This window comes from Heterodontus francisci, chromosome 2 (assembly GCF_036365525.1).
Source record: "Heterodontus francisci isolate sHetFra1 chromosome 2, sHetFra1.hap1, whole genome shotgun sequence".
Lineage (NCBI taxonomy): Eukaryota > Metazoa > Chordata > Chondrichthyes > Heterodontiformes > Heterodontidae > Heterodontus > Heterodontus francisci.
The window spans coordinates 93,824,892-93,852,443 of NC_090372.1; positions in this window are offsets into that span (position 1 = coordinate 93,824,892).

Consider the following 27,552-nt stretch of genomic DNA (forward strand, 5'->3'; position numbering starts at 1 on the left):
CTTTGCATCTGTCTTTACCAAGGAAGAAGATGCTGCCCAAATTATAGTGAAAAAGGAGGTAGTTGAGACACTGAATGGGCTACAAATTGATAGAGGACGTACTTAAAGTTGATACATCACCAGGACTGGAGGAGATGTGTCCAAGGATACTGAGGGAAGTAAGGGAAGAAATTACAGAGGCACTTGACATAATGTTCCAAACCTCCTTAGATACAGGTGTGGTGCCAGAGGACTGGAAAATTGCAAATGTTACACCCTTGTTCAACAAAGGGTGTGAGGATAAGCCCAGCAACTATAGACCAGTCAGTTTAACCTTGGTGTTGGGAAAGCTTTTAGAAATGATAACTCAGGACAAAAGTAATAGTCACTTGGACAAATGTGGACTAACTTGCTTGAGTTTTTTGATGAGGTGATAGAGAAAGTTGATCAGGGTAATGCAGTTGATGTGGTGTACTTGGATTTCCGAAAGGCTTTTGATAAAGTGCCACATTACAGGCTTGCCAGCAATGTTAGAGTCCATGGAATAAAAGGGATCATGGCAGCATGGATACAAAAATGGCTGAGTGATGGGAAACAGGGAGTAGTTGTGAGTGATAATAAAAACAAGAAATGCTGGAAATACTCAGCATCTGTGGAGAGAGAAGCAGAGTTAACGTTTCAGGTCAGTGACCCTTCTTCAGAACTAGGAGGAAAATAGAAAGCAATGAAGGTGAACAAGGTAAAAGAGACAAACGAAAATCCTGCTGAGTATTTCCAGCATTTTTAGTTTTTATTTCAAGATTTCCAGCATCCGCAGTATTTTGCTTTTATTATCGTAGTTGTGAGTGGTTGTTTTATGGACTAGAGAAAGGTATATAATGGGGTTCCCCTGTAGTCAGTGTTAGGACCCTTGCTTTTGATACATATTAATGACCTAGACTTGGGTGCACAGGGCACAATTTCAAAATTTATAAATAACACAAAATTTGGAAGTATTGTGAACTGTGAGGAGGATGATGATAAATTTCAAGAGGACAGAGACAGGCTGATAGAATGGGAAGTGTCATGCTTATGGAGGGAAAAGTGGTGAAATATGAAATGAACTGGAGCAATCATAAAATAAATGTCAACTGTTGAACTGAACTACAAAAAAAGGATACATTTGTGCCCCAGACAAAATGGAGTAGAGGTCCGGTGACCCCTCCTGTACTGTCAATAAACATGTTTGTTTGTGAAGATGAAACCCACTATCCACGTCTGATTTTGCCTTGGGGAAAACACATTGATAGGGAAAACAACCCATTCCATGCTGCAACTCCTATCTGCAGGATGCAGCTAACAAAAACCTTTGCAGACAGACTGACTGTGAAGCCAAGCCCAAAATAGTAGGTGTGAAATATCACCTATTTATCAAAATGACCACATTCCGATGTCATCAAGTAACAATGGTTCCCATATCCTGGAACACTATATCAATCTCCCCAGGGGAGAGAGCCCTTAGTCACCTGACTGATACCCCAAGCTGACAGGTTTCTACCTTAAAAGGTACCTCTCTGGAGAGAGAAAAGCAGAACAGCTTGGTCTTTTCCAGCCAGAACAACTGTAAGACAGTTCCAGCTAAGCAGGAGCCCTGCTGATAACTACTGCAGCAGAGAAATTGCAAGGTGCCTTTAGAACTCCACATCTGCGAAAGCGAACCAGGATTTTCACCATCTACTTTGTATTGACCTTTAACCACAAGAACCTGCAACACTTCATCCTTTTCAAGACAACGAACATTCAGGCCTGCACCGCTGAAAGATTTCCTTCCAAAATTCTTCTAAAGGTTTATTTTAAAACAATATACTATTTTACAACAAGTGAACCCTAATTGCTTACTACCACTCTACTCTCTGTCTTTTCTTGTGTATTTGTATGTGTGTGAATGCGTGAATGGGTGACGTCGTGAATATTTTTTGATTATTGTGTGAAAATACTGAGGTTTTCTCATAGGTTAAAAAAGATGTCATTTGTCTATATGTTTGACCCTGAAAACACTCAGGGACTAAAATACTTTTTAAAACACTATCTGCAGTTGAGAGGTGAGAAGTGGAAGTCACCCACTCCACTTCCCACCTGTCCATAATAGAAGATAAATGGCAGATGAAATTTAATGCCGAGAAGTGTGAAGTAATTCAATTTGGTAGGAAGAACAAGGAGAGGCAATATAAGTTAAACGGTACAATTCTAAAGGGAGTGCAGGAGCAGAGTTCCATGTGGTATATGTGCACTAATCATTGAAGGTGGCAGTTGAGTAAGTGGTTCATAAAGTATATGGGATCCTGTGCTTTATAAATAACAAAGTGATTCCTGACAACGCTGGCTGCCACTGACGTCATCGGGCTGCGCCGTGGTTCGCACATGCGCAGATGGTCTCCTGCTCTCTGCGCATGCGCTGCGTTCTGGCTTGCCAGGACTGGTTAGTGCATGCGCCGATGGCGCCATCGCGTGACGTGTGCTTCTTCGGGCAACGCGCCTGGTCGGCCTCTGCGCATGCGCTTTATGCAACGCCAACGGGTATTCACGCATGCGTCAAGCTCTGGCGCGAGTTTCTGAATGTGGAAGGAGGAGAGGTTTTGTCGGGCATTTTCTCGCATTTTATCGCAATTATTCAATCGTTTTGAAGATTTCAGTCTGCTTCATTTTTATCAGAAAGAGGAGATTGCTCCAAGGTAAGTTGCTCTGAAAACATTTCCATTGTCTGGGGCACTGTATGTGTTCCAGTCCCTGTTGTAAAGTGCTCTGAAAACATTTCCATTGTCTGGGGCACTGCATGGTGAAGTGTGAGTGCAGCCACACCGTTCTCCATCCTCAATGTTGCTTTAAGGCAAAGGTAGATAAGAGCGAAAGAAATGGAAGGTGATGCTGATAGTAGTAGGCAGGATTAAATGGGAGCGGATGGGAAGGCACAAGAGTAGCATAACCACTAGCAGGGAACAGCTGGACTAAATGGCCTGCTTTATGTTCATAGTCCAAAAGAAATGTGCTTCTTTTCCCAGCACCCTCACATCATTCATGTTTTCCCTGAGAGCAGCATTGAACCATCACGAGATAGGGGCAGTAACATCATCCTGACTCCTACAGCTGAGTTGGGTACTAAGTGATTCATTGGCGGTGTTATCAGTACATGCCTTTACTGCAGAACATAAAGCATGCTCAACAGTAATTTCACTGGAGGGGGGAAGCTCTGACACTGATGTTCTTTCCTTATTTCTTTTCATGTAAAACATGCTGTCGAGAAAACAATCCTTGAGACTTAAGGTCAGCATTCAAGCAACGAAGGCAACTGGATCATGCTGCGGAGCTTGTCACGATACGGAAAGGAATCTTGCATTTATGGATGAATTGGGAATACACATTGGGATGCGTTTGGGGAACATTCACCAAGAATAGACTGAGCTCAGACTCTTGTGACTTTGCCTTCTTCACATGGACAATACAGTAGTGGAATAGAGAGCCACGCGTTCATTCACCACAAGGCTCTCCAGGAACAATCTCTTTAGTTCTGCATAGCAGAGACTCGGCCTGTCTGTCTCACGGGAATGCTGGCGACACAACACTCATGTAGCCATGCACAGCAGTGCCTCGAATGTTTAATGCACTTAATAAAATTTCTCAATAATTAAACCTGGAATTGTTGAGGTTTTTGATGTTATTTTCCCGACTTTGCAACTGCACTTCAGATATTCAACTGTGGTGTGGTCCTTGGGGGAGGTGGGGGAAGAGAGGGGAAGGTGGGGAAAGAGAGGGGGGAGGTAGAGAGGGGGGTGGGGGGAGAGGGGGTTGGGGGGTGTGGGGATGTAGTGGGAGGGAGTTAAATTCAGAAGCTCCTGAAGAGGGGGGTGCAAAAGGCAGGGACCAGAGAGCTGCAATGCCTGAAGTACAGTTGAGAAGTAGGGGAGAAAGCGGCTGGATGGGGGATCTGCAGCTGCAGGGAACGGCTGGATGGAGAGGGCCGGAAGCGAGAGGCCGTAGAGAGCCGCGGGGAGGGAGCAGCCAAAGACCTTGGTGTCGCCGGGTGCGGGTAAGTCCGGTAAGTCTTTTGCCGTTGCAAATTTATGGCGCATGCGCAGAAAAACGCACCCCCCCTCACCCCCCACGCTGCTGTCCCTGGCCGCTCCGCTTCCCTCCATCACCAGCCCTTTCGCTCGCCCACTCACCGGCCTCTCCGCTCCCCTCCGTCACTGGGCCGTTCGCTCGCCCACTCACCGGCCGCTCTGCTCCCCCAGGCCGGCTCTGCTCCCCTCCGTCACCGGGCCGTTCACTCGCCAGCCGCTCCCTCCTACCAGGCCGCTCCACTCCCTCTCCCACCCACCCCCCCTACCCCCGGCCTGCGCCCCGGCCAGCTCGTTCGCTCTCTCACTCCGCCATTGTGTGCTGATATGTGTTTGTTAGGTTGGCTCCGTGTGATTATTTGAGCAGCGCCATCTTTAGTCCTGGCAGCTGCCTAAAATCGCAGTCTGTGACGTTTTAGTGGCACATGCTGCATTTGCGCATGTCCCACAACAGTGCCCCCTAGCGGTAGCATTGTCAGCAAATGCAGCCTATAAATAAAGGCATACAGTACAAAAGGAAAGAAGTTATGGTGAACCTTTATAAAACACTGTTTCAGCCTCATCTCGAGTATTATGTCCAATTATGGGTATCACACTTTAGGAAGGATATGAAGGCATTAGAGAGGGTGCAGAAAAGATTCACGAGAATGATTCCAGGGATGAGGAACTTCAATTTCATGGAAGGTTAGAGAATCTCCTTGGAGAAGATTAGTAGGAGAATTAATAGAGGTTTTCAAAATCATGAGGGGTCTGGACAGATTAGATAGGGAGAAACTGTTCTCATTGGTGGAAGAATTGAGAACTAGAGGACACTGGTTTAAGGTGATTGACTAAAGAAGCAACAGCGATGTGAGGAAACTTTTTTAAGCAGTTTGTGGTTAAGATTTGGAATGCACTGACAGAGTGTGTTGGAGGCAGATTCAATCGAGGACTTCAAAAGAGATAACTATCAGCAGAGAAAAAAATTGCAGGGCTAAGGAGAAAAGGTGGGGGAATGGGACTAGGCGAGTTGCTCTTGCAGAGAGCCGGCATGGATATGACAGGCCGAATGGCCTCCTTCTGAGCTGTAACCATTCCATGATTCAATGAAGTAATTTACAATGGCACTTTCAAACTCTCAGCAGTCTAAATTTTAGTCTGCCATTTGCCACTATATTTTTGCAGCTGTCAATCTGTTCAATCACACCAAAAACCGATGCTGGTGCAAGCAAATTTCTAGGTCATTGAATGTATGGACATATTATTAATAATGATCAGCCTGAAATACCACTGAAAACCCCTTGATGGTGCTGTTGAACACAACAACTGGAAGGTCTGTGTAATAACTAATGGGGAACTTTGTGGTACTGCAGCTGTTAGTAAATTTTTGGAAAAAACTTAATATGTTGAAACGGGGTGAATCCACTCACAAAATAGGCTCACAGAGTAAAAGGGGACTTTCTGTACAGTTCTCAGTTCTTGCACGGCAATTTTATTTGGAGGGGTGTGATGGAGGGTGGGGTTGATTGTGGTGGAGACAAATAATAACTATATTGACTGAATAATTAGACATATATTTCGGTTAAATATATAAATGAGATACATCTTATGTGGAAAAGACTAGCTACGGAGTTTGCAATACATGTCACAATTATATTTTTAAATAGTATCAAAGGTAGATTGAGTAAAAACATGATGGTGGCCTCAATAGTGATAATGTTATAATTCCTGATTTCAGCCCATGGGATTTTTGCATTCCAATGTGATGTATCCCCTTTAATAGCCAAGTAAGTGAATGAAAATGCAGTATATATAACTTGTAGCAATTTCACTGTAAAAGATTTTCATCATTAATCTTGTGGGCAGCATAGTGGCGCAGTGGTAAGCACCACAGCCACACAGCTCCAGCGACCCCGGGTTCAATTCTGGGTACTGCCGGTGCAGAGTTTGCAAGTTCTCCCTGTGACTATGTGGGTTGCTGCCAGGTGCTCCGGTTTCCTCCCACAGCCAAAAACTTGCAGGCCATTATAAATTGCCCCTAGTATAGGTAGGTGGTAGGGGAATTGTGGGGATGTGGTAGGAATATGGGATTAATGTAGGATTAGTATAAATGGGTGGTTCATGGTCGCCACAGACTCGGTGGGCTGAAGGGCCTGGTTCAGTGCTGTATCTCTAAATAAATAAATCTTTTGTTTTCATTGCTATCTATGTTTAATAAAAAGCAATGACATAAAACTGGCAGCTATTAGCTGTTTCAGGTCACTGAATTTAATAGCAATACTTGGATTCACATAATTTTAACTGTACAAAGACAATTTGTTTTCCACATAAGATGTATCTGGTTTCTAAATGTAACAGAAATAGATAATATGTTCCGTCATCTCAGTCAGTGTGCTGAATTTAATCCAGCCTGTAGGAACGGGATTGGTGGTGTGGGGAGCCGAACAATTTGGAGGGGGGAGCACTTGCTCGACGTCATGATGTCAGTTGTGGACTTTGTCAGCGGTGGGAAAGGTCCAAGGTGGCGTTGTTGCTGTGACGCGGCAGGACTGCAATTACAATTGCTGAACAGATATTTAGCATGTATTTGCATCTGCCTGATTTGAATTTTATGGGGGGTTTTCTATTTAATGAACGGAGCACAGGGATCACGTGCCTTCAGATCCCCAGTTGTTTAAAGGTGGTGGTATTGAGGCAAGGTCTCAGTTTCGCTGTGGAAAGGCAGCCCTGGGGAGTGCTGGATAAATGCAGGAAGGGGAATGGGGGTGGTACAGCACCCATTATCTGACAATGGTGCAGCCCTCACAGCAAGGGTGGGCATAGAGGGTGCAGCCCTCGAGACAAGAGTGGGCGCAGAGAGGGTGCAGCTCTCGAGACAAGGGTGGGCGCAAAGAGGGTGCAGCCCTCGAGACAAGGGTGGGCGCAGAGAGGGTGCAGCCCTCATGGCATGGGTGGGCTTCACCTTGGGTGGTGGGATCTCTGCAAGGGTGGGCACAGAGGTGCATTAGCTCATGTTCAGAGGGGAGTAGCAAGGGAAAGGTTCTAAAGACAAGGTCTTCTCTCCAGAGACAACGCACAGGAGGGGGAGCGACTAGCTGGAATTGGTCTCGTATATCCAGTGTTTTTGAGATCCCCGCACTGCACAGCAGAGACTCAGAGGGAGGCAGGGCCACGTGGCTCTGAGAAAATCAGTGAAGATCGACCAAGAAGGGCACATCTGCGACACAGAGTGTATTAGACTCACCTCAGTTACCTCTAAATGTCTGAGCGGCTGTCTCAGCAAAGATTGTGGCTCTCCAGGGAGGCCGTCACTGACCTATGTGCCATGCTGCAGGATAAGCTGTGATCCACCCTATGCCCGTGGACCTGAAGATCATCATGGCACTAAGATTTTTTGCCTCCGGCTCTTTCCAGGAATTCACTGGGGACATATGTGGGATGTCCCAGGCAAAAGCCCACCCCTGTAACAAGGAGGTGACCAATGTCCTGTTCAACAGGGGCACCCTGATAGTCAGGTGAAGAGGGTCATCTACATTGGGGCTATCTCTCTAGGTGCATGCACATGGCCATCAAGGCTCCCACAGAGTAGCCAGCGGCCTTCATCAATAGGAAGGTCTTCCACTCCATCAATGTTAACTGGTCTGCAACCACTGAAGCATTTCCTGCAGGTATGTGTCCAATCCCTGGGAAGCATCCACGATGCCTACATACTTCGACAGTTCCAGGTGTCACAGTTTTTCCAGCCTCCCGCTTGCCTTTAGATTCTTGGTGGCAAGGGCAACCCGTTGCCTGTGAGGAGGAGAGGCACAACAGCTGCCACAGGTCCACTCGAGTAACCATCGAGCAGGCCATTGGACGTTTGAAGGTGAGATTCTCTTGCCTCCATCAATCGGATGGAGCCCTGCAGTATGCCCCAGTGAGGGTCTCGAGTATTGTGGTGGTCTGCAGTGCTCTGCACAATCCAGCACTGTAGAGGGGGGGGGTGGTGGGGGGGCCTTGCATCAAGAGGACATGATTGTTCGTCCGCCCTCAAACGATAGAGGTAGGTGTGGAGGAGGATGCCGAGCAGGCAGCGTGGGATGATGAAGCTCTTGTACCAGAGGTGAGAGCCATTGAGGGATGTGTAAGGGAGGCTCAGGACAATCTCATACATACCCAGTTTCTGCCATCATGATGCCTGTTCCAAGTGAACTTAATGAAGACCCACATTACTGTATTCCACATGTTGCCTCTTTCCTATCGCACTCTTGCACCTCATGCCCGGGCTCACCAGGCACACACACAGAGCTGAGAAGGTGCCCATAAGCTGCCTGCCCCTGAACTGGCAGCCCATTGAGGGAGCAAGTGTGAAGGTGGCATCTGACAGGGCAGCAGGGAAAGCATGAGAGATTCTCAGCAATGAAAGTGACCTCCATTTATTTAAACGTTCACAATACCAAATAACAAGACCAAGTTGCACACACCCGTGAAATCCCAAATTCGTCTAGTTGCTCTTGTTCAATTCTTCCATGAGTTTCTATGAAGTGCTCCCCCTTTGCTGACTGCTGAGGTAAAGCCAAGCTGCTGATCAAGCTGCCCCATGGCCTTGGATGACGTTGGCGGGCGTCCTCTGGCTGCCTGAGGCTTGGAGGGTTCTGGCTGGTGGAGAGGTTCCTGCACAGGTGGAAGACTCTCCTCAGTCCTTGCAGCTACAAGAGCTGGGCTCACTGGCGGAGGGGCTGAGGAGCCAGTGTTTGCACTCAGAGCAATGCCAGGGGAGCCCTCAGTTGTGGAGGTCAGCCCCTCCACTCCCTTTCAAGGCTCACTTGAACCACCCTGCTGACCAGAGAAGGACAAGGACCTGGAGAAGACTCGTCCCCCCCTCTCACCTTGCCACTGCTGCACTGAGCTCATGGCCAAGGCAATGTTGCACAGGTCTGTGCACATCTCCAGGATCTGTCTCTCCAGGAGGATTGCCAACCTCTCGATGGAGGAAGCCAAGTGCTCACACGCTTGAGAAATGGCTTCACTCATGCCATGGATGGACTCCTTCCTTGTCCACTCATGACGTCGTGTGGCCTCTGGCAGCTCCGCCAGATGTTCCCTTACTTCTCTTTGTAACTCCAGCATGTTCTGTGCTGCCAACACCAGAGGCTCATCATCAGCCTGGGCTCAGCATGGGCCTGGCCTCCCACAGTCCTCTGACTGTCAGTGGCCTCGCCAGTCACGGCTTCTGTCAGATGCATGGACAGGTGTGTGGTGCTCTCACCCTCTTCTTACCCTGAATCTAAGCCCAAGTGCTTACCCACTGAGGTGAGAGTATCTGTAGTGGTGGAGGGTGCAGGGGAATGGTGTAACGGTGCACCCTCTGAGGATTCTTCTTCCTCCTCAGAGGATGGTGAGATTCCAGCAGCGCCAGTAGATGATCTTCCCTCCGAGGTGCCACAACCTGCATGAGATAAAACAAACAATGAGGGGTTCTGCTGCATGGATGAGGAACCTGCAGGGGGCACGCTAGGACAGAAGGCCAGCTGTCTTCGAGATGCAGCCATGCATCTGACATGATCTGCTATTGCCTCATTCCCTTGTCATCCACTTTGCATCCACTCCCTGACCCTTTCATGCTCTCTCTCGCGTGACCACGTGCAGGCCCCAAACATGAGATGGTATGGAGGACTCACCTTGGCGAAGCGAAGGAGGACATTGATCCGCTTATGGCACTGGACTTAATTTTGGAGGCTTACCGCACGGCTGCTGACCTCCTCTGTGATCTCTGTCCAGGCTTGCTTGGTCAGACAGAAGGGTCTCTTCCTGCCATCCCTTGGGAAGAGGAACTTCCGCCTTTCCCTTACAACGTGGAGGAAAATATGCAGAGAGTCATCACTGAACCATGGGGCCACCTGGACTCTTCCACCTGACATGGTTCCTCGGCTTCTATGAGGCCTTGGTCAGCAGCACAGCAGCACAGGGTCTCCAGACAGGGGATCAGCAGTACAGGGTCTCCAGCCAGGGGATCAGCAGTACAGGGTCTCCAGACAGGGGACGAGCAGTACAGCAGTACAGGGTCTCCAGACAGGGGGTCAGCAGCACAGCGTCTCCAGCCAGGGGATCAGCAATACAGGGTCACCAGACAGGGGATCAGCAGTGCAGGGTCTCTGGACAGGGGGTCAGCAGTACAGGGTCTCTAGACAGGGGGTCAGCAGCACAGCATCTCCAGCCAGGGGATCAGCAGTACAGGGTCTCCAGCCAGGGGGTCAGCAGTACAGGGTCTCCAGCCAGGGGATCAGCAATACAGGGTCTCCAGCCAGGGGATCAGCAGTACAGGGTCTCCAGACAGGGGATCAGCAGTGCAGGGTCTCTGGACAGGGGGTCAGCAGTACAGGGACTCCAGACAGGTGATCAGCAGTACAGGGTCTCCAGCCAGGGGGTCAGCAGTACAGGGTCTCCAGACAGGGGATCAGCAGTACAGGGTCTCTAGACAGGGGGTCAGCAGCACAGCGTCTCCAGCCAGGGGATCAGCAGCACAGCGTCTCCAGCCAGGGGATCAGCAATACAGGGTCTCCAGACAGGGGATCAGCAATACAGGGTCTCCAGCCAGGGGATCAGCAGTACAGGGTCTCCAGCCAGGGGATCAGCAGTGCAGGGTCTCCAGCCAGGGGGTCAGCAGTACAGGGTCTCTAGACAGGGGGTCAGCAGCACAGCGTCTCCAGCCAGGGGATCAGCAATACAGGGTCTCCAGCCAGGGGGTCAGCAGTACAGGGTCTCCAGACAGGGGATCAGCAGTACAGGGTCTCCAGACAGGGGGTCAGCAGCACAGCGTCTCCAGCCAGGGGATCAGCAATACAGGGTCTCCAGCCAGGGGATCAGTAGTACAGGGTCTCCAGCCAGGGGGTCAGCAGTACAGGGTCTCCAGACAGGGGATCAGCAGTACAGGGTCTCCAGCCAGGGGGTCAGCAGTACAGGGTCTCCAGACAGGGGATGAGCAGTACAGCAGTACAGGGTCTCTGGACAGGGGGTCAGCAGCACAGCGTCTCCAGCCAGGGGATCAGCAATACAGGGTCACCAGACAGGGGATCAGCAGTGCAGGGTCTCCGGACAGGGGGTCAGCAGTACAGGGTCTCTAGACAGGGGGTCAGCAGCACAGCGTCTCCAGCCAGGGGATCAGCAGTACAGGGTCTCCAGCCAGGGGGTCAGCAGTACAGGGTCTCCAGCCAGGGGATCAGCAATACAGGGTCTCCAGCCAGGGGATCTGCAGTACAGGGTCTCCAGACAGGGGATCAGCAGTACAGGGTCTCCAGCCAGGGGATCAGCAATACAGGGTCTCCAGACAGGGGATCAGCAGTGCAGGGTCTCCGGACAGGGGGTCAGCAGTACAGGGTCTCCAGACAGGGGATCAGCAGTACAGGGTCTCCAGCCAGGGGGTCAGCAGTACAGGGTCTCCAGACAGGGGATCAGCAGTACAGGGTCTCCAGACAGGGGATCAGCAGTACAGGGTCTCCAGCCAGGGGGTCAGCAGTACAGGGTCTCCAGACAGGGGATCAGCAGTACAGGGTCTCCAGACAGGGGGTCAGCAGCACAGCGTCTCCAGCCAGGGGATCAGCAATACAGGGTCTCCAGCCAGGGGATCAGCAGTACAGGGTCTCCAGCCAGGGGGTCAGCAGTACAGGGTCTCCAGACAGGGGATCAGCAGTACAGGGTCTCCAGCCAGGGGGTCAGAAGTACAGGGTCTCCAGACAGGGGATCAGCAGTACAGGGTCTCCAACCAGGGGGTCAGATGTACAGGGTCTCCAGCCAGGGGATCAGCAGTACAGGGTCTACAGCCAGGGGGTCAGATGTACAGGGTCTCCAGCCAGGGGATCAGCAGTACAGCGTCTCCAGCCAGGGGGTCAGCAGTACAGGGTCTCCAGCCAGGGAATCAGCAGTACAGGGTCTCCAGCCAGGGGGTCAGCAGTACAGGGTCTCCAGCCAGGGGGTCAGCAGTACAGCAATACAGGGTCTCCAGCCGGGGGGTCAGCAGTACAGGGTCTCCAGCCAGGGGTCAGCAGTACAGCAGTGCAGGGTCTCCAGACAGGGGGTCAGCAGTACAGGGTCTCCAGCCAGAGAATCAGCAGTACAGGGTCTCCAGCCAGGGGGTCAGCAATACAGGGTCTCCAGCCAGGGGGTCAGCAATACAGGGTCTCCAGACAGGGGATCAGCAGTACAGGGTCTCCAGCCAGGGGATCAGCAGTACAGGGTCTACAGCCAGGGGGTCAGCAATACAGGGTCTCCAGCCAGGGGGTCAGCAGTACAGCAGTGCAGGGTCTAAAGCCAGCAGATCAGCAATACAGGGGCTCCAGCCAGGGGGTCAGCAGTACAGGGTCTCCAGCCAGGGGATCAGCAGTACAGGGTCTCCAGCCAGGGGGTCAGCACTTCATGGTCTCCAGCCAGGGGATCAGCAGTCCAGGGTCTCCAGCCAGGGGGTCAGCAGTACAGGGTCTCCAGCCAGGGTGTCAGCAGTACAGGGTCTCCAGCCAGGGGGTCAGCAGTGCAGGGTCTCCAGCCAGGGGATCAGCAGTACAGGGTCTCCAGCCAGGGGGTCAGCAGTACAGGGACTCCAGCCAGGGGATCAGCAATACAGGGCCTCCAGCCAGGGGGTCAGCAGTACAGGGTCTCCAGCCAGGGGATCAGCAGTTCCGGGTCTCCAGCCAGGGGGTCAGCAGTACAGGGTCTCCAGCCAGGGGATCAGCAGTCCAGGGTCTCCAGCCAGGGGATCAGCAGTCCAGGGTCTCCAGCCAGGGGGTCAGCAGGACAGTGTCTCCAGCCAGGGGATCAGCAATACAGGGCCTCCAGCCAGGGGGTCAGCAGTACAGGGTCTCCAGACAGGGGATCAGCAGTACAGGATCTCCAGCCAGGGGGTCAGCAATACAGGGTCTCCAGCCAGGGGGTCAGCAGTGCAGGGTCTCCAGCCAGGGGATCAGCAGTACAGGGTCTCCAGCCAGGGGGTCAGCAGTGCAGGGTCTCCAGCCAGGGGATCAGCAGTACAGGGTCTCCAGCCAGGGGGTCAGCAGTACAGGGTCTCCAGCCAGGGGATCAGCAGTACAGGGTCTCCAGCCAGGGGGTCAGCAGTGCAGGGTCTCCATCCAGGGGATCAGCAGTACAGGGTCTCCAGCCAGGGGATCAGCAGTACAGGGTCTCCAGCCAGGGGGTCAGCAGTACAGGGTCTCCAGCCAGGGGGTCAGCAGTGCAGGGTCTCCAGCCAGGGGATCAGCAATACAGGGTCTCCAGCCAGGGGGTCAGCAGTACAGGGTCTCCAGCCAGGGGGTCAGCAGTGCAGGGTCTCCAGACAGGGGATCAGCAGTACAGGGTCTCCAGCCAGGGGGTCAGCAGTACAGGGTCTCCAGCCAGGGGGTCAGCAGTACAGGGTCTCCAGCCAGGGGATCAGCAATACAGGGTCTCCAGCCAGGGGATCAGCAGTACAGGGTCTCCAGCCAGGGGGTCAGCAGTACAGGGTCTCCAGCCAGGGGATCAGCAGTACAGGGTCTCCAGCCAGGGGGTCAGCAGTACAGGGTCTCCAGACAGGGGATCAGCAGTACAGGGTCTCCAGACAGGGGGTCAGCAGCACAGCGTCTCCAGCCAGGGGATCAGCAATACAGGGTCTCCAGCTAGGGGATCAGCAGTACAGGGTCTCCAGCCAGGGGTCAGCAGTACAGCAGTGCAGCGGGACTGGATGAGGATGGCGCCGCTGCTCGTCACGTGCCTAGTTCCAGACAGGGGGTCAGCAGTACAGGGTCTCCAGCCAGGGGATCAGCAGTACAGCAGCACAAAGGCAAAGCAGCAGCCAAGTCACTCAGTGAAGCAGCAGTTTAAGGGTTGGCAGCTCTTTAAATATGGCGCCAGCACCTGCGTTTATTTCCACTAACAACACCATTGGCGTCTCACCGCCCAACCTATCCTCCTATGGGATGGGCCCTGTCCCTCCTGCATTCAAATTTTCCAGCCATCATGTGATCGCGGTTGGCTGGCCCCACACGTGACGAGCAGCGGCGCCATCCTCATCCAGTCCCGCTGCCTTGACACACGACAGGCTGACAAAACCCAGCCCAATATATTCATTACTTTTCTCTTCCCCTCCACCCCCCCCCCCCCCCCCACACACCCCCAAACAAAATTCCTTATCACGAATTGAGAACTGTACAGAAAAATTCAATGTGAAATCGGATCCAACCCAAACATTCCTAATGGGAAATAAAGTGATCACAATCAATCACAGAAACCTCAGCTGCTTGTTGGGCAATCATTGCCCAGGAGATTAATGGAAGTCATTGTAGATCAGAGAGTGGTTTGTAAGGGAAAAGGCAGTAAAAATGAGCTGGACAAACTGTGACAGAGATATCAAAAATTGTTTTGAAGGAGCACTAGAACAATGTAAATTGTACTCCAATGCACCATTATCTTCAATATCCTCTACCCAGTCATTCCATTCTGCAGAGATCCTTCTCCCCTTCACTGCCTCTGAGATTGCCCCACCTTTTCAAGACTCTCAGCTTCTGTTAATTCCTCATGACTTCTTACGTGGGCCAGAGATATCCACGAGTGCCTCTAGGATCAGGTCCCAGTGCCTCCCTTTTTATCTCTATTGAGCTGCCATTCTCCTTCACAGTACCAAGAAGTGCTATAATTGGGGCAGTTTAGTGCAGGAGCTGCACTTGAACCAATAATTCTTCCCATTGTCCCTAGACATTGTGACATTGAGCATTTGTGCATTTTCACAAGGAGGGAAATTTTAAGGCTGCGTTTGCTGACAACGCTACCACTAGGTGGCGTTGCAGTGGCACATGCACAAATGCAGTATGTACCACTAAAACGTCACAGTCTGCAACTTCAGGCAGTTGCCAGGACTAAAGATGGTGCTGCTCAAATAATCACACGAAGGCAACCTAACCTAAACACATGGCAGCACACAATGGCAGGAGGGAAAGAGCGGGCCGGGGATGGGGGGGGAGCAGAGCAGGACGGGAGGGAGCGGAGCGGGCCGGGGACGGGGGAGCGGAGTGGGCTGGGGACGGGCGGAGCGGGCCGGGCCAGGCCGGGGACGTGGGGGTGGGGGAGCAGCCGGAGAGAGCATCGAGGGGGGTAGCGGAGCATCCGGAGAGAGCAGTGAGGGGGGAGCAGAGCAGAGCAGAGCTTGACACAGGGGTGAATACCCGTTGGCGTTGCATTGCTGTACGCGTAAAGCGCATGCACAGAGGCCGACCAGGCGCGTTGCCCGAAGATGCCCACGTCATGCAATGACGTCATCGGCTCATGCGCTAACCATTCCTGGCAAGTCGGAACGCAGCGCATGCGTAGAGAGCAGGAGCCCGTCTGCGTATGTGCGCACCTTGGCGCAGCCTGATGACGTCAGTGGCCGGCTGCATTGTCAGGAATCACTTTGAAATTTTAATGGGGGCATGTGTTCCAAAGGGTTTTATTTTTCAAAGACAGTCTATTTGACCATTGGAGGGGTCATAGCCCACCTTATTTGTCTTCATCTGATGTCTATATACATGTGCATTCTAACAAGGGCCACTGAACACCAATGAAGATACTATACTACACCAAACTCTGTCCTAGCTGAGATCAGCTAAATTAGCATAGATGAGGGATCATACCTGGGATCTACAGACTAGGGTCAGCCTCCGGTCTGGGCTGAGCTAGTTCATCTCTTGACAGTTAATGTTCCACAATTTGTCTTAACGTAGCTCAGTATCTTTTGATTGGAAAGCAAAAAATCTGGACTAGCACTATAACGTACTTTTGAGTTACTACAAAGGGCCATAGAACGCAAGTATGTGATTTGCCTTTGATCTGTCACATGCTGAGCTAACAGTCTGGTTATGCCATTGCAGCCAGTCTCAAGCATAGGGACGGAAAAATCTGAGAGTCATCTCGTTTGCTCCAGCTTACTTCACAGAAAGCAATTTCAGAATCGTGTTTGGGAGTTTTGAGAGCCTAATGAAGTCCACTAAATTTAATTATTTAAGTGCTAAAACACTTGTTTTTTCAAACGCCTGCCTTTATTGAACAGTATGCACTTTAATTACAAAACATTCTTTTGAACACACAGCTAGATTTGTACTATAGGGCTAATTTTATAGTTTCGTGCTACTAATATGGAGCCTCACCTACCATGAGTGCCTATCAGGAATTCATTGCATGTTCAAAATGGACAGCAAATCATGGAGGTGCTTGTCTCACATTCAGTATTGGATGAGACTAAATTTCCTTCAGCTTAGCATTAGTAAGACCAATGTTATCATCTTAATGCCCCTGTCACAAACTCTATACCCTATGCCCCTGCAACCAATTCAATCCTCCCTAGTCACTGCCTGAGGCTGAACCAGGCTGTTCAAAACTGTAGCATCTTATTTGACCCTGATCTGAACTTCTGACTCCATATCCTTTTCATCACAAAAACTGCCTAGTTCCACCTCTGCAGCATTGCCCACTTCCGCTGCGACCTCAGCCCATCGGTTGCTGAAACCCTCATCTCTTGTCTTTATCACTTAAAGTCTTGACGAATCCAATGCATTCTGGCTGGCCTCCCATCCTCAACTCTCGTAAACTACAACTCAACCAAAACTCTGTTGCTAGTATGCTATCTCACACCAAGATCTGCTCATGTATTGCCCTCGCTGAACTATATTGGCTCTCAGTCCTCTAAATATCTAAAATTTATAATTGTCATTCTTGATCTGCCACTTTCAAAGATTGGTGTACATATACACGTGGTTCTCTGTTCCTGCACCTCCTTTAAAATTGTACCACTTAGTTTATATTGCCTCTCTTCATTCTTCCTACAAAAATATATCAACTCAACTTCTGTGCGTTAAATTTCATCTGCCATGTGTCTGCCAATTTCACCAGTCTATGTCCTCCTGAAGCCTGTTACTATCCTCCTCAGTATTTGTGACATTTCTGTGTTTTGTATCATCTGCAAACTTTGAAATTATGCCCTGTATATCCAAGCCAAGGTCACTATAATGTATAAAAAAGAGCAGTGGTCCTAATACCAACCCCTGGGGAACACCACTATATACTTTCCTCCAGTCTGAAAAACAACTTTGAAATTATACCCTGCATATCCAAGCCAAGCTCATTAATATATATCAAAAAGATCAGTGGTCCTAATACCAAGCTCTGGGAAACAGCTCCAATCTGAAAAACAACCTTCACCACTATCTCTACTTTCTATTCCTTAGCCAAATTTGTACCCATGCTGCCACTGTCCCTTTTAATCCCATAGGCTTTAATTTTGTTAATAAGCCTATTATGTAATACTTTGTCAAATGTCTTTTGAAAGTCCATGTACACATTAATGACATTACTTGTGAAAGATGTAAACTTTTACTCTTGATTGGTTACTCTATTGTTCGAACACAAGAATTACAAGAAATAAGGAGCCAACACTGTATCTATTTTCACAGATGCTGCCAGATCTGCTGAGTGGTTCCAGCATTTCTTGTTTTTATTTCAGATTTCCAGCATCCGCAGTATTTTGCTTTTATTATACTGTATCTATTCCCCTGACTATACTGTCCCCTGCTATCACTACATTTCTATTTACTCCCCCCACTTGAATGTACCATGGGCCATGGTCAGTTTGCTCATCCAACCTGCAGCCCTCGCTCTCATCCATACAGGTTGCAAAAACCTCAAACCTGTTGGACAATTGCAAGGGCTCAGGCTCCTCCACTTCACCCTTCTCGATCCCCAAACCTGCCTCACTCACAGTCACACCCTCCTGTCCCAGACCATGGACCAAATCAGGCAATCCTATCATAAGGGGTGTGCGTGCTTCCTGGAACAAAGTGTCCAGGTAACGTTCCCCCTCCCTGATGTATCTGCAGCTTGGACTCCAGCTCAATGACTCTGAGCTGAAGTTCCTCCAGCCACAGACACTTACTGCAGATGCATTTGCCTTGGATCACACAGGTGTCCACGAGCTCCCATAATCTGCAGCCGCCACGCATCACCTGCCCTGCCATCTTTATAGCGTTTAATTAATTATTTTACTGATTAAATGTTAATTAATGTTTCTAGTCCTGCCTCTGCTTATAGTTTTATTATTTCAATGAATGTTCGACTGACCTCGATTGAAATTCCCAAGGTAGGATCATCGGAAATACTCACCAGCCAATCTAATAAGCTTTACTATTATTAGTCAACTTTACCATAACTAATAAAACCTTACAATTACTAAAATTACCAGAGTTTTGAAAGGTAATTGAGAAAAATACTCAGTAACCAATCAAACAACTGTTTTACTGTGATGTCACACTTTGATTTTCTCAGAATGCGGTCGGTCTGCTCTGGAGTCACAGACTGGACTGGACTGGATAACTCTATTAGTCAGTGCTGTCTGTCTCTGGGTCTCCCTCTCCACCACTCTATTAGTCACTGCTGTCTGTCTCCGGGTCTCCCTCTCCACCACTCTATTAGTCACTGCTGTCTGTCTCCGGGTCTCCCTCTCCACCACTCTATTAGTCACTGCTGTCTGTCTCCGGGTCTCCCTCTCCACCACTCTATTAGGCACTGCTGTCTGTCTCCGGGTCTCCCTCTCCACCACTCTATTAGTCACTGCTGTCTGTCTCCGGGTCTCCCTCTCCACCACTCTATTAGTCACTGCTGTCTGTCTCCGGGTCTCCCTCTCCACCACTCTATTAGGCACTGCTGTCTGTCTCCGGGTCTCCCTCTCCACCACTCTATTAGGCACTGCTGTCTGTCTCCGGGTCTCCCTCTCCACCACTCTGTTAGTCACTGCTGTCTGTCTCCGGGTCTCCCTCTCCACCACTCTATTAGGCACTGCTGTCTGTCTCCGGGTCTCCCTCTCCACCACTCTATTAGGCACTGCTGTCTGTCTCCGGGTCTCCCTCTCCACCACTCTATTAGTCACTGCTGTCTGTCTCTGGGTCCCCCTCTCCACCACTCTATTAGGCACTGCTGTCTGTCTCCGGGTCCCCCTCTCCAACACTCTATTAGTCACTGCTGTCTGTCTCCGGTTCCCCTCTCCACCACTCTATTAGGCACTGCTGTCTGTCACCGGGTCCCCTCTCCACCACTCTATTAGTCACTACTGTCTGTCTCTGGGTCCCCCTCTCCACCACTCTATTAGTCACTGCTGTCTGTCACCAGGACCCCCTCTCCACCACTCTATTAGGCACTGCTGTCTGTCACCGGGTCCCCCTCTCCACCACTCTATTAGGCACTGCAGTCTGTCTCCGGGTCTCCCTCTCCACCGCTCTATTTGATGCTGCTGTCTGTCTCCGGGTCCCCCTCTCCACCGCTCTATTAGGCACTGCTGTCTGTCTCCGGGTCCCCCTCTCCACCGCTCTAATAGTTACTGCTGTCTGTCTCCGGGTCCCCCTCTCCACCACTCTATTAGGCACTGCTGTCTGTCTCCGGGTCCCCCTCTTCACCAGTCTATTAGGCACTGCTGTCTGTCTCCGGGTCCCCTCTCCACCACTCTATTAGTCACTGCTGTCTGTCTCTGGGTCCCCCTCTCCACCACTCTATTAAGCACTGCTGTCTGTCTCCGGGTCCCCCTCTCCACCACTCTATTAAGCACTGCTGTCTGTCTCCGGTTCCCTCTCTCCACCACTCTATTAGTCACTGCTGTCTGTCTCCGGGTCCCCCTCTCCACTACTCTATTAGATGCTGCTGTCTGTCTCCGGGTCCCCCTCTCCACCACTCTATTAAGCACTGCTGTCTGTCTCCGGTTCCCTCTCTCCACCACTCTATTAGGCACTGCTGTCTGTCTCCGGGTCTCCCTCCCCACCACTCTATTAGTCACTGCTGTCTGTCTCCGGGTCCCCTCTCCACCACTCTATTAGTCACTGCTGTCTGTCTCTGGGTCCCCCTCTCCACCACTCTATTAGGCACTGCTGTCTGTCTCCGGGTCCCCCTCTCCACCACTCTATTAGGCACTGCTGTCTGTCTCCGGGTCCCCCTCTCCACCACTCTATTAGTCACTGCAGTCTGTCTCCGGGTCTCCCTCTCCACCACTCTATTAGGCACTGCTGTCTGTCTCCGGGTCCCTCTCTCCACCACTCTATTAGGCACTGCTGTCTGTCTCCGGGTCCCCCTCTCCACCACTCTATTAGATGCTGCTGTCTGTCTCCGGGTCCCTCTCTCCACCACTCTATTAGTCACTGCTGTCTGTCTCCGGGTCCCCCTCTCCACTACTCTATTAGATGCTGCTGTCTGTCTCCGCGTCCCCCTCTCCACCACTCTATTAGATGCTGCTGTCTGTCTCCGGGTCTCCCTCCCCACCACTCTATTAGTCACTGCTGTCTGTCTCTGGGTCCCCATCTCCACCACTCTCTTAGATGCTGCTGTCCGTCTCCGGGTCTCCCTCCCCACCACTCTATTAGGCACTGCTGTCTGTCTCCGGGTCCCCTCTCCACCACTCTATTAGATGCTGCTGTCCGTCTCCGGGTCTCCCTCCCCACCACTCTATTAGGCACTGCTGTCTGTCTCCGGGTCCCCCTCTACACCACTCTATTAGTCACTGCTGTCCGTCTCCGGGTCTCCCTCTCCACCACTCTATTAGATGCTGCTGTCTGTCTCCGGGTCCCCCTCTCCACCACTCTATTAAGCGCTGCTGTCTGTCACTGGGTCCCCCTCTCCACCACTCTATTAAGCACTGCTGTCTGTCTCCGGGTCCCTCTCTCCACCACTCTATTAGTCACTGCTGTCCGTCTCCGGGTCTCCCTCTCCACCACTCTATTAGGCACTGCTGTCTGTCTCCGGGTCCCCCTCTCCAGCACTCTATTAGCCACTGCTGTCCGTCTCCGGGTCTCCCTCTCCACCACTCTATTAGGCACTGCTGTCTGTCTCCGGGTCCCCCTCTCCACCACTCTATTAGATGCTGCTGTCTGTCTCCGCGTCCCCCTCTCCACCGCTCTATTAGTCACTGCTGTCTGTCTCCGGGTCTCCCTCTCCACCACTCTATTAGTCACTGCTGTCTGTCACCGGGTCCCCCTCTCCACCGCTCTATTAGTCACTGCTGTCTGTCTCCGGGTCTCCCTCTCCACCACTCTATTAGTCACTGCTGTGTCACCGGGTCCCCCTCTCCACCGCTCTATTAGGCACTGCTGTCTGTCTCCGAGTCCCCCTCTCCACCGCTCTATTAGGCACTGCTGTCTGTCTCCGGGTCCCCCTCTCCACCACTCTATTAGGCACTGCTGTCTGTCTCCGGGTCTCCCTCTCCACCGCTTTATTTGATGCTGCTGTCTGTCTCCGGGTCCCCCTCTCCACCGCTCTATTAGGCACTGCTGTCTGTCTCCGGGTCTCCCTCTCCACCGCTCTATTTGATGCTGCTGTCTGTCTCCGGGTCCCCCTCTCCACCGCTCTATTAGGCACTGCAGTCTGTCTCCGGGTCTCCCTCTCCACCGCTCTATTTGATGCTGCTGTCTGTCTCCGGGTCCCCCTCTCCACCGCTCTATTAGGCACTGCTGTCTGTCTCCGGGTCCCCCTCTCCACCGCTCTATTATGCACTGCTGTTTGTCTCTGGTTGCCCCTCTCCACTGCTCTATTAGGCACTGCTGTTTGTCTCTTGGTCCCCCTCTCTCCCACTCTATTAAGCCACTGCTGTCTGTCTCTGGGTCCCCATCTCCACCACTCTATTAGATGCTGCTGTCCGTCTCCGGGTCTCCCTCCCCACCACTCTATTAGGCACTGCTGTCTGTCTCCGGGTCCTCTCTCCACCACTCCATTAGATGCTGCTGTCCGTCTCCGGGTCTCCCTCCCCACCACTCTATTAGGCACTGCTGTCTGTCTCCGGGTCCCCCTCTACACCACTCTATTAGGCACTGCTGTCTGTCTCCGGGTCCCCTCTCCACCACTCTATTAGATGCTGCTGTCTGTCTCCGGGTCCCCCTCTACACCACTCTATTAGGCACTGCTGTCTGTCTCTGGGTCCCCATCTCCACCACTCTATTAGATGCTGCTGTCCATCTCCGGGTCCCCCTCTCCACCACTCTATTAGATGCTGCTGTCTGTCTCCGCGTCCCCCTCTCCACCGCTCTAATAGTCACTGCTGTCTGTCTCCGGGTCCCCCTCTCCACCACTCTATTAGGCACTGCTGTCTGTCTCCGGATCCCCCTCTCCACCACTCTATTAGGCACTGCTGTCTGTCTCCGGGTCCCTCTCTCCACCAGTCTATTAGGCACTGCTGTCTGTCTCCGGGTCCCCTCTCCACCACTCTATTAGTCACTGCTGTCTGTCTCCGGGTCCCCCTCTCCACTACTCTATTAGATGCTGCTGTCTGTCTCCGCGTCCCCCTCTCCACCACTCTATTAGATGCTGCTGTCTGTCTCCGGGTCTCCCTCCCCACCACTCTATTAGTCACTGCTGTCTGTCTCTGGGTCGCCATCTCCACCACTCTCTTAGATGCTGCTGTCCGTCTCCGGGTCTCCCTCCCCACCACTCTATTAGGCACTGCTGTCTGTCTCCGGGTCCCCTCTCCACCACTCTATTAGATGCTGCTGTCCGTCTCCGGGTCTCCCTCCCCACCACTCTATTAGGCACTGCTGTCTGTCTCCGGGTCCCCCTCTACACCACTCTATTAGTCACTGCTGTCCGTCTCCGGGTCTCCCTCTCCACCACTCTATTAGATGCTGCTGTCTGTCTCCGGGTCCCCCTCTCCACCACTCTATTAAGCGCTGCTGTCTGTCACTGGGTCCCCCTCTCCACCACTCTATTAAGCACTGCTGTCTGTCTCCGGGTCCCTCTCTCCACCACTCTATTAGTCACTGCTGTCCGTCTCCGGGTCTCCCTCTCCACCACTCTATTAGGCACTGCTGTCTGTCTCCGGGTCCCCCTCTCCACCACTCTATTAGTCACTGCTGTCTGTCTCCGGGTCCCCCTCTCCACTACTCTATTAGATGCTGCTGTCTGTCTCCGCGTCCCCCTCTCCACCACTCTATTAGATGCTGCTGTCTGTCTCCGGGTCTCCCTCCCCACCACTCTATTAGTCACTGCTGTCTGTCTCTGGGTCCCCATCTCCACCACTCTCTTAGATGCTGCTGTCCGTCTCCGGGTCTCCCTCCCCACCACTCTATTAGGCACTGCTGTCTGTCTCCGGGTCCCCTCTCCACCACTCTATTAGATGCTGCTGTCCGTCTCCGGGTCTCCCTCCCCACCACTCTATTAGGCACTGCTGTCTGTCTCCGGGTCCCCCTCTACACCACTCTATTAGTCACTGCTGTCCGTCTCCGGGTCTCCCTCTCCACCACTCTATTAGATGCTGCTGTCTGTCTCCGGGTCCCCCTCTCCACCACTCTATTAAGCGCTGCTGTCTGTCACTGGGTCCCCCTCTCCACCACTCTATTAAGCACTGCTGTCTGTCTCCGGGTCCCTCTCTCCACCACTCTATTAGTCACTGCTGTCCGTCTCCGGGTCTCCCTCTCCACCACTCTATTAGGCACTGCTGTCTGTCTCCGGGTCCCCCTCTCCACCACTCTATTAGCCACTGCTGTCCGTCTCCGGGTCTCCCTCTCCACCACTCTATTAGGCACTGCTGTCTGTCTCCGGGTCTCCCTCTCCACCACTCCATTAGGCACTGCTGTCTGTCTCCGGGACTCCCTCTGCACCACTCTATTAGGCACTGCTGTCTGTCTCCGGGTCCCCTCTCCACCACTCTATTGGGCGCTGCTGTCCGTCTCCGGGTCTCCCTCTCCACCACTCTATTAGGCACTGCTGTCTGTCACCCGGTCCCCTCTCCACCACTCTATTAGGCACTGCTGTCTGTCACCCGGTCCCCTCTCCACCACTCTATTAGGCACTGCTATCTGTCACCGGGACCCCCTCTCCACCACTCTATTAGTCACTGCTGTCTGTCACCGGGACCCCCTCTCCACCACTCTATTGGGCACTGCTGTCTGTCTCCGGGTCCCCTCTCCACCACTCTATTAGTCACTGCTGTCTGTCACCGGGACCCCCTCTCCACCACTCTATTAGGCACTGCTGTCTGTCTCCGGGTCTCCCTCTCCACCGCTCTATTTGATGTTGCTGTCCGTCTCCGGGTCCCCCTCTCCACCGCTCTATTAGGCACTGCTGTTTGTCTCTGGGTCCCCCTCTCTCCCACTCTATTAAGCCACTGCTGTCTGTCTCTGGGTCCCCATCTCCACCACTCTATTAGATGCTGCTGTCCGTCTCCGGGTCCCCCTCTCCACCACTCTATTAGATGCTGCTGTCTGTCTCCGGGTCTCCCTCCCCACCACTCTATTAGGCACTGCTGTCTGTCTCCGGGTCCCCTCTCCACCACTCTATTAGTCACTGCTGTCTGTCTCTGGGTCCCCCTCTCCACCACTCTATTAGGCACTGCTGTCTGTCTCCGGGTCACCCTCTCCACCACTCTATTAGGCACTGCTGTCTGTCTCCGGGTCCCCCTCTCCACCACTCTATTCGTCACTGCTGTCTGTCTCCGGGCCTCCCTCTCCACCACTCTATTAGGCACTGCTGTCTGTCTCCGGGTCCCCCTCTCCACCACTCTATTAGGCACTGCTGTCTGTCTCCGGGTCCCCCTCTCCACCACTCTATTAGTCACTGCAGTCTGTCTCCGGGTCTCCCTCTCCACCACTCTATTAGGCACTGCTGTCTGTCTCCGGGTCCCTCTCTCCACCACTCTATTAGGCACTGCTGTCTGTCTCCGGGTCCCACTCTCCACCACTCTATTAAGCACTGCTGTCTGTCTCCGGTTCCCCCTCTCCACCACTCTATTAGTCACTGCTGTCTGTCTCCGGGTCCCCCTCTCCACCACTCCATTAGATGCTGCTGTCTGTCTCCGCGTCCCCCTCTCCACCACTCTATTAGATGCTGCTGTCTGTCTCCGGATCTCCCTCCCCACTACTCTATTAGTCACTGCTGTCTGTCTCTGGGTCCCCATCTCCACCACTCTCTTAGATGCTGCTGTCCGTCTCCGGGTCTCCCTCCCCACCACTCTATTAGGCACTGCTGTCTGTCTCTGGGTCCCCTCTCCACCACTCTATTAGATGCTGCTGTCCGTCTCCGGGTCTCCCTCCCCACCACTCTATTAAGCACTGCTGTCTGTCTCCGGGTCCCCCTCTACACCACTCTATTAGGCACTGCTGTCCGTCTCCGGGTCTCCCTCTCCACCACTCTATTAGATGCTGCTGTCTGTCTCCGGGTCCCCCTCTCCACCACTCTATTAAGCACTGCTGTCTGTCTCCGGGTCCCCCTCTCCACCACTCTATTAAGCACTGCTGTCTGTCTCCGGGTCCCTCTCTCCACCACTCTATTAGTCACTGCTGTCTGTCTCCGGGTCTCCCCTCCACCACTCTATTAGTCACTGCTGTCTGTCTCCGGGTCCCCTCTCCACCACTCTATTAGGCACTGCTGTCTGTCTCCGGGTCTCCCTCTCCACCGCTCTATTTGATGCTGCTGTCTGTCTCCGAGTCCCCCTCTCCACCGCTCTATTAGGCACTGCTGTCTGTCTCCGGGTCTCCCTCTCCACCGCTTTATTTGATGCTGCTGTCTGTCACCGGGTCCCCCTCTCCACTGCTCTATTAGGCACTGCTGTTTGTCTCTTGGTCCCCCTCTCTCCCACTCTATTAAGCCACTGCTGTCTGTCTCTGGGTCCCCATCTCCTCCACTCTATTAGATGCTGCTGTCCGTCTCCGGGACTCCCTCCCCACCACTCTATTAGGCACTGCTGTCTGTCTCCGGGTCCTCTCTCCACCACTCTATTAGATGCTGCTGTCCGTCTCCGGGTCTCCCTCTCCACCACTCCATTAGGCACTGCTGTCTGTCTCCGGGTCCCCCTCTCCACCGCTCTATTAGGCACTGCTGTCTGTCTCCGGGTCTCCCTCTCCACCGCTCTATTTGATGCTGCTGTCCGTCTCCGGGTCCCCCTCTCCACCACTCTATTAGGCACTGCTGTCTGTCTCCGGGTCCCCTCTCCACCACTCTATTAGTTACTGCTGTCTGTCTCTGGGTCCCCCTCTCCACCACTCCATTAGGCACTGCTGTCTGTCTCCGGGACTCCCTCTCCACCACTCTATTAGGCACTGCTGTCTGTCTCCGGGTCCCCCTCTCCACCACTGTATTAGGCACTGCTGTCTGTCTCCGGGTCCCTCTCTCCACCACTCTATTAGGCACTGCTGTCTGTCTCCGGGTCCCCTCTCCACCACTCTATTAGTTACTGCTGTCTGTCTCTGGGTCCCCCTCTCCACCACTCCATTAGGCACTGCTGTCTGTCTCCAGGACTCCCTCTCCACCACTCTATTAGGCACTGCTGTCTATCTCCGGGTCCCCTCTCCACCACTCTATTAGGCACTGCTGTCTGTCTCCGGGTCTCCCTCTCCACCACTCTATTAGGCACTGCTGTCTATCTCCGGGTCCCCTCTCCACCACTCTATTAGGCACTGCTGTCTGTCTCCGGGTCTCCCTCTCCATCACTCTATTAGGCACTGCTGTCTGTCTCCGGGTCTCCCTCTCCATCACTCTATTAGGCACTGCTGTCTGTCTCCGGGTCCCCTCTCCACCACTCTATTAGGCACTGCTGTCTGTCTCAGGGTCTCCCTCTCCATCACTCTATTAGGCACTGCTGTCTGTCTCCGGGTCTCCCTCTCCATCACTCTATTAGGCACTGCTGTCTGTCTCCGGGTCTCCCTCTCCATCACTCTATTCGGCACTGCTGTCCGTCTCCGGGTCCCCCTCTCCACCGCTCTATTAGGCACTGCTGTTTGTCTCTTGGTCCCCCTCTCTCCCACTCTATTAAGCCACTGCTGTCTGTCTCTGGGTCCCCATCTCCTCCACTCTATTAGATGCTGCTGTCCGTCTCCGTGTCTCCCTCTCCACCACTCTATTAGGCACTGCTGTCTGTCACCCAGTCCCCTCTCCACCACTCTATTAGGCACTGCTATCTGTCACCGGGACCCCCTCTCCACCACTCTATTAGTCACTGCTGTCTGTCTCCGGGTCCCCCTCTCCACCACTCTATTAGTCACTGCTGTCTGTCACCGGGACCCCCTCTCCACCACTCTATTAGGCACTGCTGTCTGTCTCCGGGTCTCCCTCTCCACCGCTCTATTTGATGTTGCTGTCCGTCTCCGGGTCCCCCTCTCCACCGCTCTATTAGGCACTGCTGTTTGTCTCTGGGTCCCCCTCTCTCCCACTCTATTAAGCCACTGCTGTCTGTCTCTGGGTCCCCATCTCCACCACTCTATTAGATGCTGCTGTCCGTCTCCGGGTCCCCCTCTCCACCGCTCTATTAGGCACTGCTGTTTGTCTCTGGGTCCCCCTCTCTCCCACTCTATTAAGCCACTGCTGTCTGTCTCCGGGTCCCTCTCTCCACCACTCTATTAATCACTGCTGTCTGTCTCCGGGACCCCCTCTCCACCACTCTATTAGATGCTGCTGTCTGTCTCCGGGGCCCCTCTCCACCACTCTATTAGATGCTGCTGTCTGTCTCCGGGTCTCCCTCTCCACCACTCTATTAGATGCTGCTGTCTGTCTCCGGGTCCCCTCTCCACCACTC